Raw genomic sequence first — 9479 nt, 5'->3', positions numbered from 1 at the left:
CCTAAGAAATTAAACCATTTAGATTTAGATTCTCAGTTTCTAAAATGTGGCTAAGGTATATCCATTTTTTTAACAACATTTTTACCATCAAGCATCCTTTCTATTATTTTTTTAACATAAATCAAAAGTTTTGAAAAAGTTTGCCAAAACACTGTACTTAATATAGAATTATTCATTTTCCTGATTTTTATTGATCAAATATAAATATGTTTAATAAACAGAGCTCCTAATCAGCATGAATTAATCAGTGTTATCACACAGAATTCGTATAATTCAGGCAAAATCAAAACAAACTAGAAATCATTTTCAAAGATAAATTTTCATTCAGCTTTTATAATGTTAAAAGTAACTCAGACTCCTTCATTTCATTCCTTTTGCATTTCTATTCACCCACTCCACCACCCTCCCCACCCCACCCCCACCCCCACCCCACACACACAAAAAAACAAAAACAGAGGGAATAGAAAAAAGAAAGAAGAGCTCATGGGCATCAAGTAAGTCAAAAGTCCTGCACATAAAATATCATTAGCTCTCAATATTTGAAAATCCTCTGGTCTCTAGGAACTGTCTGTGCAATTTCTCTGTTTTCTAGAGTCTGGGTGTTTGGCTACATTCTCTGGATTCTGGATGATGTTCTTTTGGTCCTGGATGACTTTGGATAGTCCCATTCTGCTGGACCAACTGACTGGTGACCACCCAGCCTCAGGTGTCACATTTCTCCTGACCCAACTCCTTGGGCATGACAGCCCAACTCCTTACATTTTGGATGTTGGCCCCATTTTCTTGACCCACATTAATAGCAGACCTAGGTTCTTTTACTGTACTCCTTAAAACCTAGTAGAGCCTTGTTCCAGCTTTGACTATACCCATGCCATGTCTAATGACAAGATGTATGGGCAGCCAACATTAGTACTGCTGAACCTGTAAAACTAAAAGAATATAGGATAAATAAAGGAAGTTGCTCTAATAAGTGTTACAGTCCCGTGCTCAGATTCTAGACTGGAGTCAGTTTTCAAAACTGAAAATTGTTGATTGAGCTGATATACTCAGATGGAAGCAACATGCAACACCATGGCAAGTGTACACATGATGAGAAAGGACATTGTACAAAATGTTGATTCCAGTCCATCTCAGACAGATTTTAGTCCAATACTCAGGATTTGACCAAATACAGGAGTGAGGGAGAATGACCACAGTTAGTTACAATGAATAAGTTATAATAGATGCTTATGGGCACAAAGCATTTTATCATGTTGTGGAGTGAAAGAATACATGGAATAAATGGAGTCAAGTCCCAGATCTGGATCACAAGGTTGTTGTTGTTTTTAGGTGCATTGAGTTGGTACCAACTCATAATGCCCTATGCACAACAGAAACACTGCCTAATCCTGTGCCAACCTCACAATTGTTGCCACTCTTGAGCCCATTGATGCTGTCACATTGCCAGTCCATCTCATTATGAATCTTCCTCTTTTTCTTTACCCTCCACCTTACCAAACATGATATCCTTCTCCAGTGACTGGTCCCTCCTAACATACTCGCCAAAGGATGAGAGACAAAGCTTGGCCATCTTGGCCTTCAAGGACCACTCTGGCTGCACTTCTTTCAACACAAATCTGTTTGTTCTTTTGGCAGCACATGATACTTTCAGATCTCAATTACTATCATGAGGAAAGAAAAAGTCTACGAGAAATGGCTGAGCGCTTAGCTGACAAATACGAGGAAGCTAAGGAGAAACAAGAAGATATAATGAGCAGGATGATATCATGAAGATATCATGAGTAGCAAGAAGATATCATGAGCAGGATTCTCCTCCAACACCATAAATTAAACGCATCAATTCTTCTATGGCCTTCTTTATTCACTGTCCAGCTGTTACATATATATGAGGTTATTGAAAATGCAATGGCTTGGATCAGGTGCACCTTAGTCCTCAAGCTGACATCTTTGCACTACAACACTTTTAAAAGATCTTGTGCAGTAGTTTTGCCTAATGTAATACATTGTTTGATTTCTTGACTGCTGCTTCCATAAGTGTTGATGGTTTACCAGGAAGAATGAAGTTCTTGACAACTTCAATCTTTTCTCCATTGTTAAGAATGTTGTTCATTGGTCCAGTAATGAGGATTTTTGTTATCTTTACATTGAGATGCAATCCGTACCAAAGGCTGTGGTCTTTGATCTTCATCAGTAAGTATTTTAAGTCCTCTTCACTTTCAGCAAACAGGGTTGTATCATTTGCATATTTTAAATTGTTAATGAATCTTCCTCCAATCCTGAGTCCCCATTTTTCTTCATATAATCCACAATGGGTTCAGTAAAATACTAGGCCATGAATGCAATATGTCTTTTAATGCACAACTGAAATAAACATACACGAATTTTAAACATACCCTCACATTGGTTCCTTGGCATATGGTAAAGAGATATCATAGTGAGAGATACAATATCAAAGCTGAACTTGCCACAAACAATGGTAAGAATAATTGATATTACAACCATGGAAGAGTAAACAGAAGTTATTGCTACTATGAAAAATATCTGTGCTAATACCACCACCATTCATGTGTCAGTTCGTCTTACAGTATTGGCTTATGTATTGCTGTAATGCTAGAAGATATGATACTAATGTTTAAAATACTATCAGGGTCATTCATAGTGTACAGTTATCAGCAATTCTTTCAGACTAAGAAAAGACTAGAAACAAGGAATATGTGGGCCAATTCTGAGTGATTAAAATCTTATGAATAGCAGTGAAACATTGTCTGATATATTGCCAGAGGATGAGCATTTCAGCTTGCAAGGCACTCAAAATATGACTGGAGAAAAACTGCTTTCTCAAAATAGAGTTTAACTTAATGACATAGATGGAGCAAAACTTTCAAGACCTTCATTTGTTTATGGGACTTTGCTCAAACTGACAGTAAACAACTGCAAACATCCATTAATAACCAGAACATGGAATTTATACAGTATTAATGAAAATTAGAAGTAATCAAAAGTGAAATGGAACACATAAATGTCAATATCCTAGGCATTTCTATGGAAGAAAGATGAGGCTTTCTGTTCCTGTAAATATTTACAGCTTCAGAAACCCTATTCAGAGTCGCTATGAGTTGGACCTGACTTCATAGCACATCACCACCACAACCACCACCACCACCAGGCAACAGTAAGTTGAAATGAACAGATCTTGGCTATTTTGAATCAGGCAATCATTGATTTACAATGCCAGGAATGACAAATTAAAGAAATGTCATCACCTTCTTTGTCAAAAAGAAAATTTCAAGGTCTATCTTGAAATAGGTGCCCTGGTGGTTTTGTGGATTACACATTGAACTACTAATCACAAGGTCAGCAATTCAAGTTCACCAGCCACTGCTTTTTAGGAGAAAGATGACATTTTCTGCTCCTGTAAAGATTTACAGCCTCAGTCTTCTGAGTCATAATCAACTCAACAGCACACCACCACCATATTGAAATACAATGTAGCCTGTGGCATAATAATATGTATACACCTAAAAGAAATACTAGTTAATGCAACTATTTCTTCAAACTTATGAACCAATTACTAAATCCATTGATGAAGATGTGGAAGCATTCTACCAACTTCTTCAGTCTGAAATTGATTAAATGTGCCATCAAATGCACTGATCATTACTAGTTATTGCAATGTGAAAGTTAGAAACAAAAAGGAAGGCTCAGTAGTTGGAAAATATGACCTTGATGACAGAAATTATGTTGGAGAAAGCATGATAGAATTTTTTAAGACTAACAATTTCTTCATCGCATATATCTTTCTACAATGATGTAAATGGAGACTACACACGTGAACCTCACCTGATGAAATACACAGGAATCAAATTGACTACAGTTATGGAAAGAAACAATGGACAAGCTCATTATCATCAGCCAAAAAAGACCAGGGGCACAGACTGCAACAGGTCACCAATATCATGTGTAAGTTCAGACTGAAGCCAAAGAAAATTCAAACACTTTCACAAAAGGTCAAAATATGACCTTGAGTATATCCCACATGCATCTAGAAACCACCTTAAGAACAAATTGATGTATTGAACACTAATGATCAAAGGCAAACCAAGTTATGTGATGACGTGAAGAACATCATAAATGAGAAAAGCAAAAGTTATTTTAAAAGACATGAAATAAAGAAAATGGATGTCAGAAAAGACTCTTACCTATGCTTCTGCACGTAGAATAGCTAAAGAGAATGGAACAAATGATGAAGTAGAATTGCTGAACAGAAATTTTCAAAGAGAAGCTCTAGAAATCAAAGTAAAGTATTAAAATGAAATGTGTAAAGATCTGGAATTATAAAGCCAAATGGGAAGAACAAGCTCAACATTTTTCAAGCTAAATAAATTGAAGAAAAAATTCAAGCCTTGACTCATATTGAGGGATTCTATTAGCATGATATTTTCGGTTGCTTCATATACCTGTTAAAGTTGAACAATGAATAAGGAAGAATCAATGCATTTGAAATATGGGGTTGGTAAAGAATATTGAAAATATCATTGATTGTCAGAAGAACAAAAAATCTATCTTGGAAGAAATATAAGAAGAATGCCCCTTTTAAGCTAGAATGACTTCCTTTCTCATTCCTTGGATATGTCATCAGGAACAATGAGTCCCTGGAGGTAAAGTGGAGGGTCAGCAAAAAAACAGAAAGACCCTTAAAGGGATGGACTAACACAATGGTAGCAACAATAGGATGAAACATGACAACAAATATGAGGATGGCACAGTACCATAGTGTTTTGTTCTGTTATAGATTGGGTCACTATCAGTTGGAACTGATTGTTGCTGTTGTTAGGTGCCATCAAGTCAGTACCGACTCATAGTGACCTTATACACAACAGAACGAAACACTGCCTGGCCCTAGGCCAAACTCACAATCATTGTTATGTTTGAGGCCATCCATCTCACTGGGGGTCTTCCTCTTTTTCTCCACTTTACCAAACATGATATACTGCTCCAGGGACTGTTCATTCCTGACAATATGGCCGAAGTATGAGAGACAAAGTCTGGGCATCCTAACTTCTAAAGATCACTCTGGCTCTACTTCTTCCACCACAGGTCTGTTTATTCTTTTGGTAGACCATGGTACTTTCAATATTCTCCTCCAACACCATAACTCAAATGCATCAATTCTTCTACAGTCTTCCTTATTCACAGTCCAACTATCGCATGCATATGAGGGTATTGAAAATACCATGGCTTGGGTCAGGTGCACCTAAGTCCTCAAACTGACTTCTTTGGTCTTTAACTTCAAAAAGGTCTAGTGCAGCAGATTTGCCCAATTTTTATTTATTGACTGCTGTTTCCATGAATGTTTATGGTTGATCCGAGCAAAAGGAAGTCTTTGATAACTTTAATCTTTTCTCCATTTATATGGGTTATTTTATTGTTCCAGTGTTGAGGATGTTTGTTTTCTTTACATTAAGATGTAATCCATACTGAACACTTTGATTTTCATCAATAAGTATTTAAGTCCTCTTAGCTGTCAGAAAGCAAGATTTCAGCAAGCTAAGTTGGAACTGATTAGACAGCATCTAAAAACAACAACAACGTGTAAAATATTGAATGATGTAGGAATCATCAAAAGAGCATGGAAGGAATACACAGAGTCACTGTACCAAAAAGAATTGGTAGACGTCAAGTGTTTCAGGAAATAGAATATGATCAAGAACAGAAACTACTAAAGGGAGAAGTCCAATCTTCCCCGAAGACATTAACAAAATACCCATTTCAGGATTTGATGAAATGCCAATGAAAGTGTTTCAACAAAATTATGCAGCACTGGAAGCACACACTAGTCTATCTCCCCACCAAATTGAATACAATTACCTGGCTAACAGACTGGAAGAGATACATATTTATGCACTCCATAGAAGAGTGATTCAACAGAATGCAGAAATTATTGAACAATGTCATTAATATCACACACAAAAATTTTGCTGAAGATAGTTCAAAAACGGTTATAGCAATACATGAACAGGGAGCTGCAGGAAAGTTAGAAGAGGACATGAAGCCAGGTATATCCCTGCTACAAAAGACTTCAGTAAATTGTTCAAGAGCAAAGAAGCCAATTTGAGGATTAAGGTGTCTTTGACACAAGCCATGGTAATATCAATCCCTCATGCATTTTCTGCTGCTATTCATAAAGTTTTAAGAGGCTAAACATTCAGAAGTAGTACATCTCTTCTTTTTCCTAGACATTGGCAAGGAAAAAAATCTCCAGGAATTGATGGAATACCAATTAAAATCTTTCAAGAAACACATGCAGCACTAGAGGCACTCACTTACCTATGCCAAGAAAATTGGAAGACAGCTACCTGACCAATTTATTGGAAGAGATCCATATTTGTGGCCATCCCAAAGAGAGGTGTCCCAACAGAATGCAGAAATAATCACACCATATCATTAATATCAATTCAAGTAAAATTTTGCTAAAGATAATTTTTAAACGGCTGCAACAGTGCATCAACAGGGTTAAAGCCAGATTTAGATCAGGATGTGGAATGAGGGTTATCACTGCTGATGCCAAATGGATCTTGGCTGTAAACAGAGAACACTATAAAGCACATTTACCTGTGCTTTATTGACTATGCATTGTGAAGAATGGGTATTCCATAACATTTATTTGTGCTAATAAGGAACCTGTACACAAATCAAGAGGCAGTTAGTTGTTTGAAGAGAACAAGGGGACACTGAATGGTTTAAAATCAGGAAACGTGTGTGCCAGAGTTGTATTCTTTCACTATATTTATTTAACCTGTATATTGAGCAAATAACCAAATGGCTTGATTATATAAAGAAGAATGTTGCTTTAGTATTAGAGGAAGATTCACTTACAACCGTGATATGCAGATGATATAACCTTGCCTGCTGAAAGTGAAGAGGAATTAAAATACTTAAGAATGATGAAAATCAAAGACCACAGCCTCCAGTATGGGTTGCACCTCAATATTAAGAAAGCAAAAATCCTTATAATTTGGCTAAAAAATCACATTATGATAAATAGAGACTATATTGAAATTGTCAAAGACTGCATTTTGCTTGAATCCATGATCAACACTCATGCAAATAGCAGTCAAAAAATCAAATGACATATTGCCTTAGGGAAATCTGCAGCACCTGATGACTTCTTCAAAATTATCAAGAACAAAGATGCCAGTTTGAAGACTAAGTTATGCCTCACCCAAGCCATGATATTTTCAGTAGCCTCATATTCATGTGAAAGTTGGATAATGAATCAGGAAGACTCTAGAAGAATTGATGCATTTGGGTTACAGTGTTAGAGAAGAATATTAAATTACCATGGAGTGCCAGAGCATAAACATATGTGTGTTCCAAGAAATACAGTCAGAATGCTCCTTAGAAACCAGAGTGATGAGACTTTGTCTCTCATACTTTGGACAAATTGTCACAAGGGACCAATCTCTAGAGAAAAACATCATGCCTGGTAAAGTGGAGGATCAGCAAAAAAGAGGATGATCACCTCCCTCAATGAGATGAATTGGCACAATGGCTGTAGAAAAGGGCTCAAGTGTAACAACAATTGTGAGGATGGTGTAGGACCAAGCAGCATTTTGTTCTACTGTGCATGGGGGCTGCTATGAGTTGGAACCAACTAGATGTCTTTTAACAATATAAGTATTTGAAAGTTCAATGGTGAATATGGAAGACCAGAGAGGAAACAGTAAATTTAAATAATGGTGTTGAAAAAGACTATACTGACAACACAATAGACTGCCAGGAGAATAAACAACTCTGTTTTTCAAGAAGTGCAGGTAGAATGCTCCTAAAAAGCGAGGATGGTGAGACTTTGTCCATTGTTCTTTGAACATAGTATCAGGAGGGACCAATCTTTGGAGAAGGACATCATTCTTGCAAAAGTAGAGGGTCAGTAAAAAAGCAAAAGACCCCCAACCAGATGGAGTGACACAACGTACTCAAACTTAACAATTGTGAAGCTGGGCATTGTTGCGATTTTTGTGCAGAGGGCAACAATGAGTTGGAAATGACTCAATGACACCTATGATAGTTAGAGCTCTGAGTCAACTTCACTAGGCCAGAAATTCCATGGTTTAGAAGTTAGATGTAATTATTCTTTAGTGATGAAATGTAATACAGGTGTAATTAGGTCTGTGATTAGTAGTTATGAGCAGTCAAACAATTAAAAATATGTTTTCTTGGGGATATGGCCTGCTTCCAATATAATGGCTGTCTCTCTTCCACTAGGGACATGGAACTCTGCAATTGTAAGCCATTTCCTTGATAATAAACTTCTCTGTACGTATATGTATATGTACATGTGTATGTATATATATATATAAAACGGCCACCACTTGTCTGTCTATCGTGCTGTGGTGGCTTGAGTTGCTGTGATTCTGAGGGCTATGCCACCTGTATTCTGCATAACTGGCTGCGTCACCCATGGAGACAGGTTTCATATGAGCTTCCAGACAAAGACAGACTAGGAAGAAAGAGTGATGAACTACTTCTGAATCACTAGTCACTGAAAACTCTATGAATAGCAGAGAAACATTGTTAGATACAGGACCGGAAGCTGGGAAGGCACTCAGAATGCAACTGGGGGAAAAAAATGCCTCCTCAAAGTAGAGTTGACCAGGATGACGTGAATAGAGTTAAGCTAGGGGGAGAAAAGCACACAGAACCTTCATTTGCTGATGAGCCACAACTCAAAATGAAGAGAAATAGCTGTAACATCCATTGAAAATTGGAACATGGAATGTACGAAGTATGAATCTAGGAAAATAGGAAGCTGTCAAAAATGAAATGGAACACATCAGCTGAAATGGACTGGTATTGGCCATTTTGAATCTGATAACCACATGGTTTATTATGCAGGGAATGATAAGTTGAAAAGGAATGGTTTGCATTCATTGTCAAAAAGAACATATCCAGATCAGTCATGGGGTACAATGCTGTAAGTGATAGGATAATATCCATGCACCTACAGGGGAGCCCAGTTAATACCATTATTCAAATTTATGCACCAACCACTAAAGCCAGTGAAGATGAAATAGAAGAATTCTACCAACTCCTTCAATCTGAAATTGATCAAACATGCAATCAAGATGTATTGCTCATTACTGGTGATTGGAATGCAAAAGTCGGGAGCAAAGTGGAAGAACCAGTAGTTGAAAAATTTGGACTTGGTGATAGAAATGATGCTGGAGAACAAATGATAGATTTCTGCAAGACAAATGATTTCTGCAAGACAAATACCTTCTTTAGACAGCATAAGAGACGACTATACACGTGGACCTCACCAGATGGAACACATAGAAATCAAATTGACTACATCTGTAGAAAGAGAAGATGGAACAGTGAAAGCAAGGCCAGGGACAGACTGTGGAACAGACCATCAATTACTGATATGCAAATTCAAACTGAAGCTGAAGAAAATGAAAACAAGTCCACAAGAGCCA

The 9479-nt window shown here is 37.1% G+C and overlaps 1 pseudogene; it reads left to right on the top strand.

Moving 5' to 3' along the window:
* LOC102833365 overlaps positions 1 to 9479 on the top strand; it is a 48715-nt pseudogene that overhangs the window by 10625 nt on the left and 28611 nt on the right.

This window comes from Chrysochloris asiatica, unplaced genomic scaffold, assembly GCF_000296735.1.
Source record: "Chrysochloris asiatica unplaced genomic scaffold, ChrAsi1.0 scaffold00285, whole genome shotgun sequence".
NCBI lineage: Eukaryota > Metazoa > Chordata > Mammalia > Afrosoricida > Chrysochloridae > Chrysochloris > Chrysochloris asiatica.
Note: the sequence above shows the minus strand (reverse complement) of the source record. Positions and strands in the feature narration are given on the sequence as shown.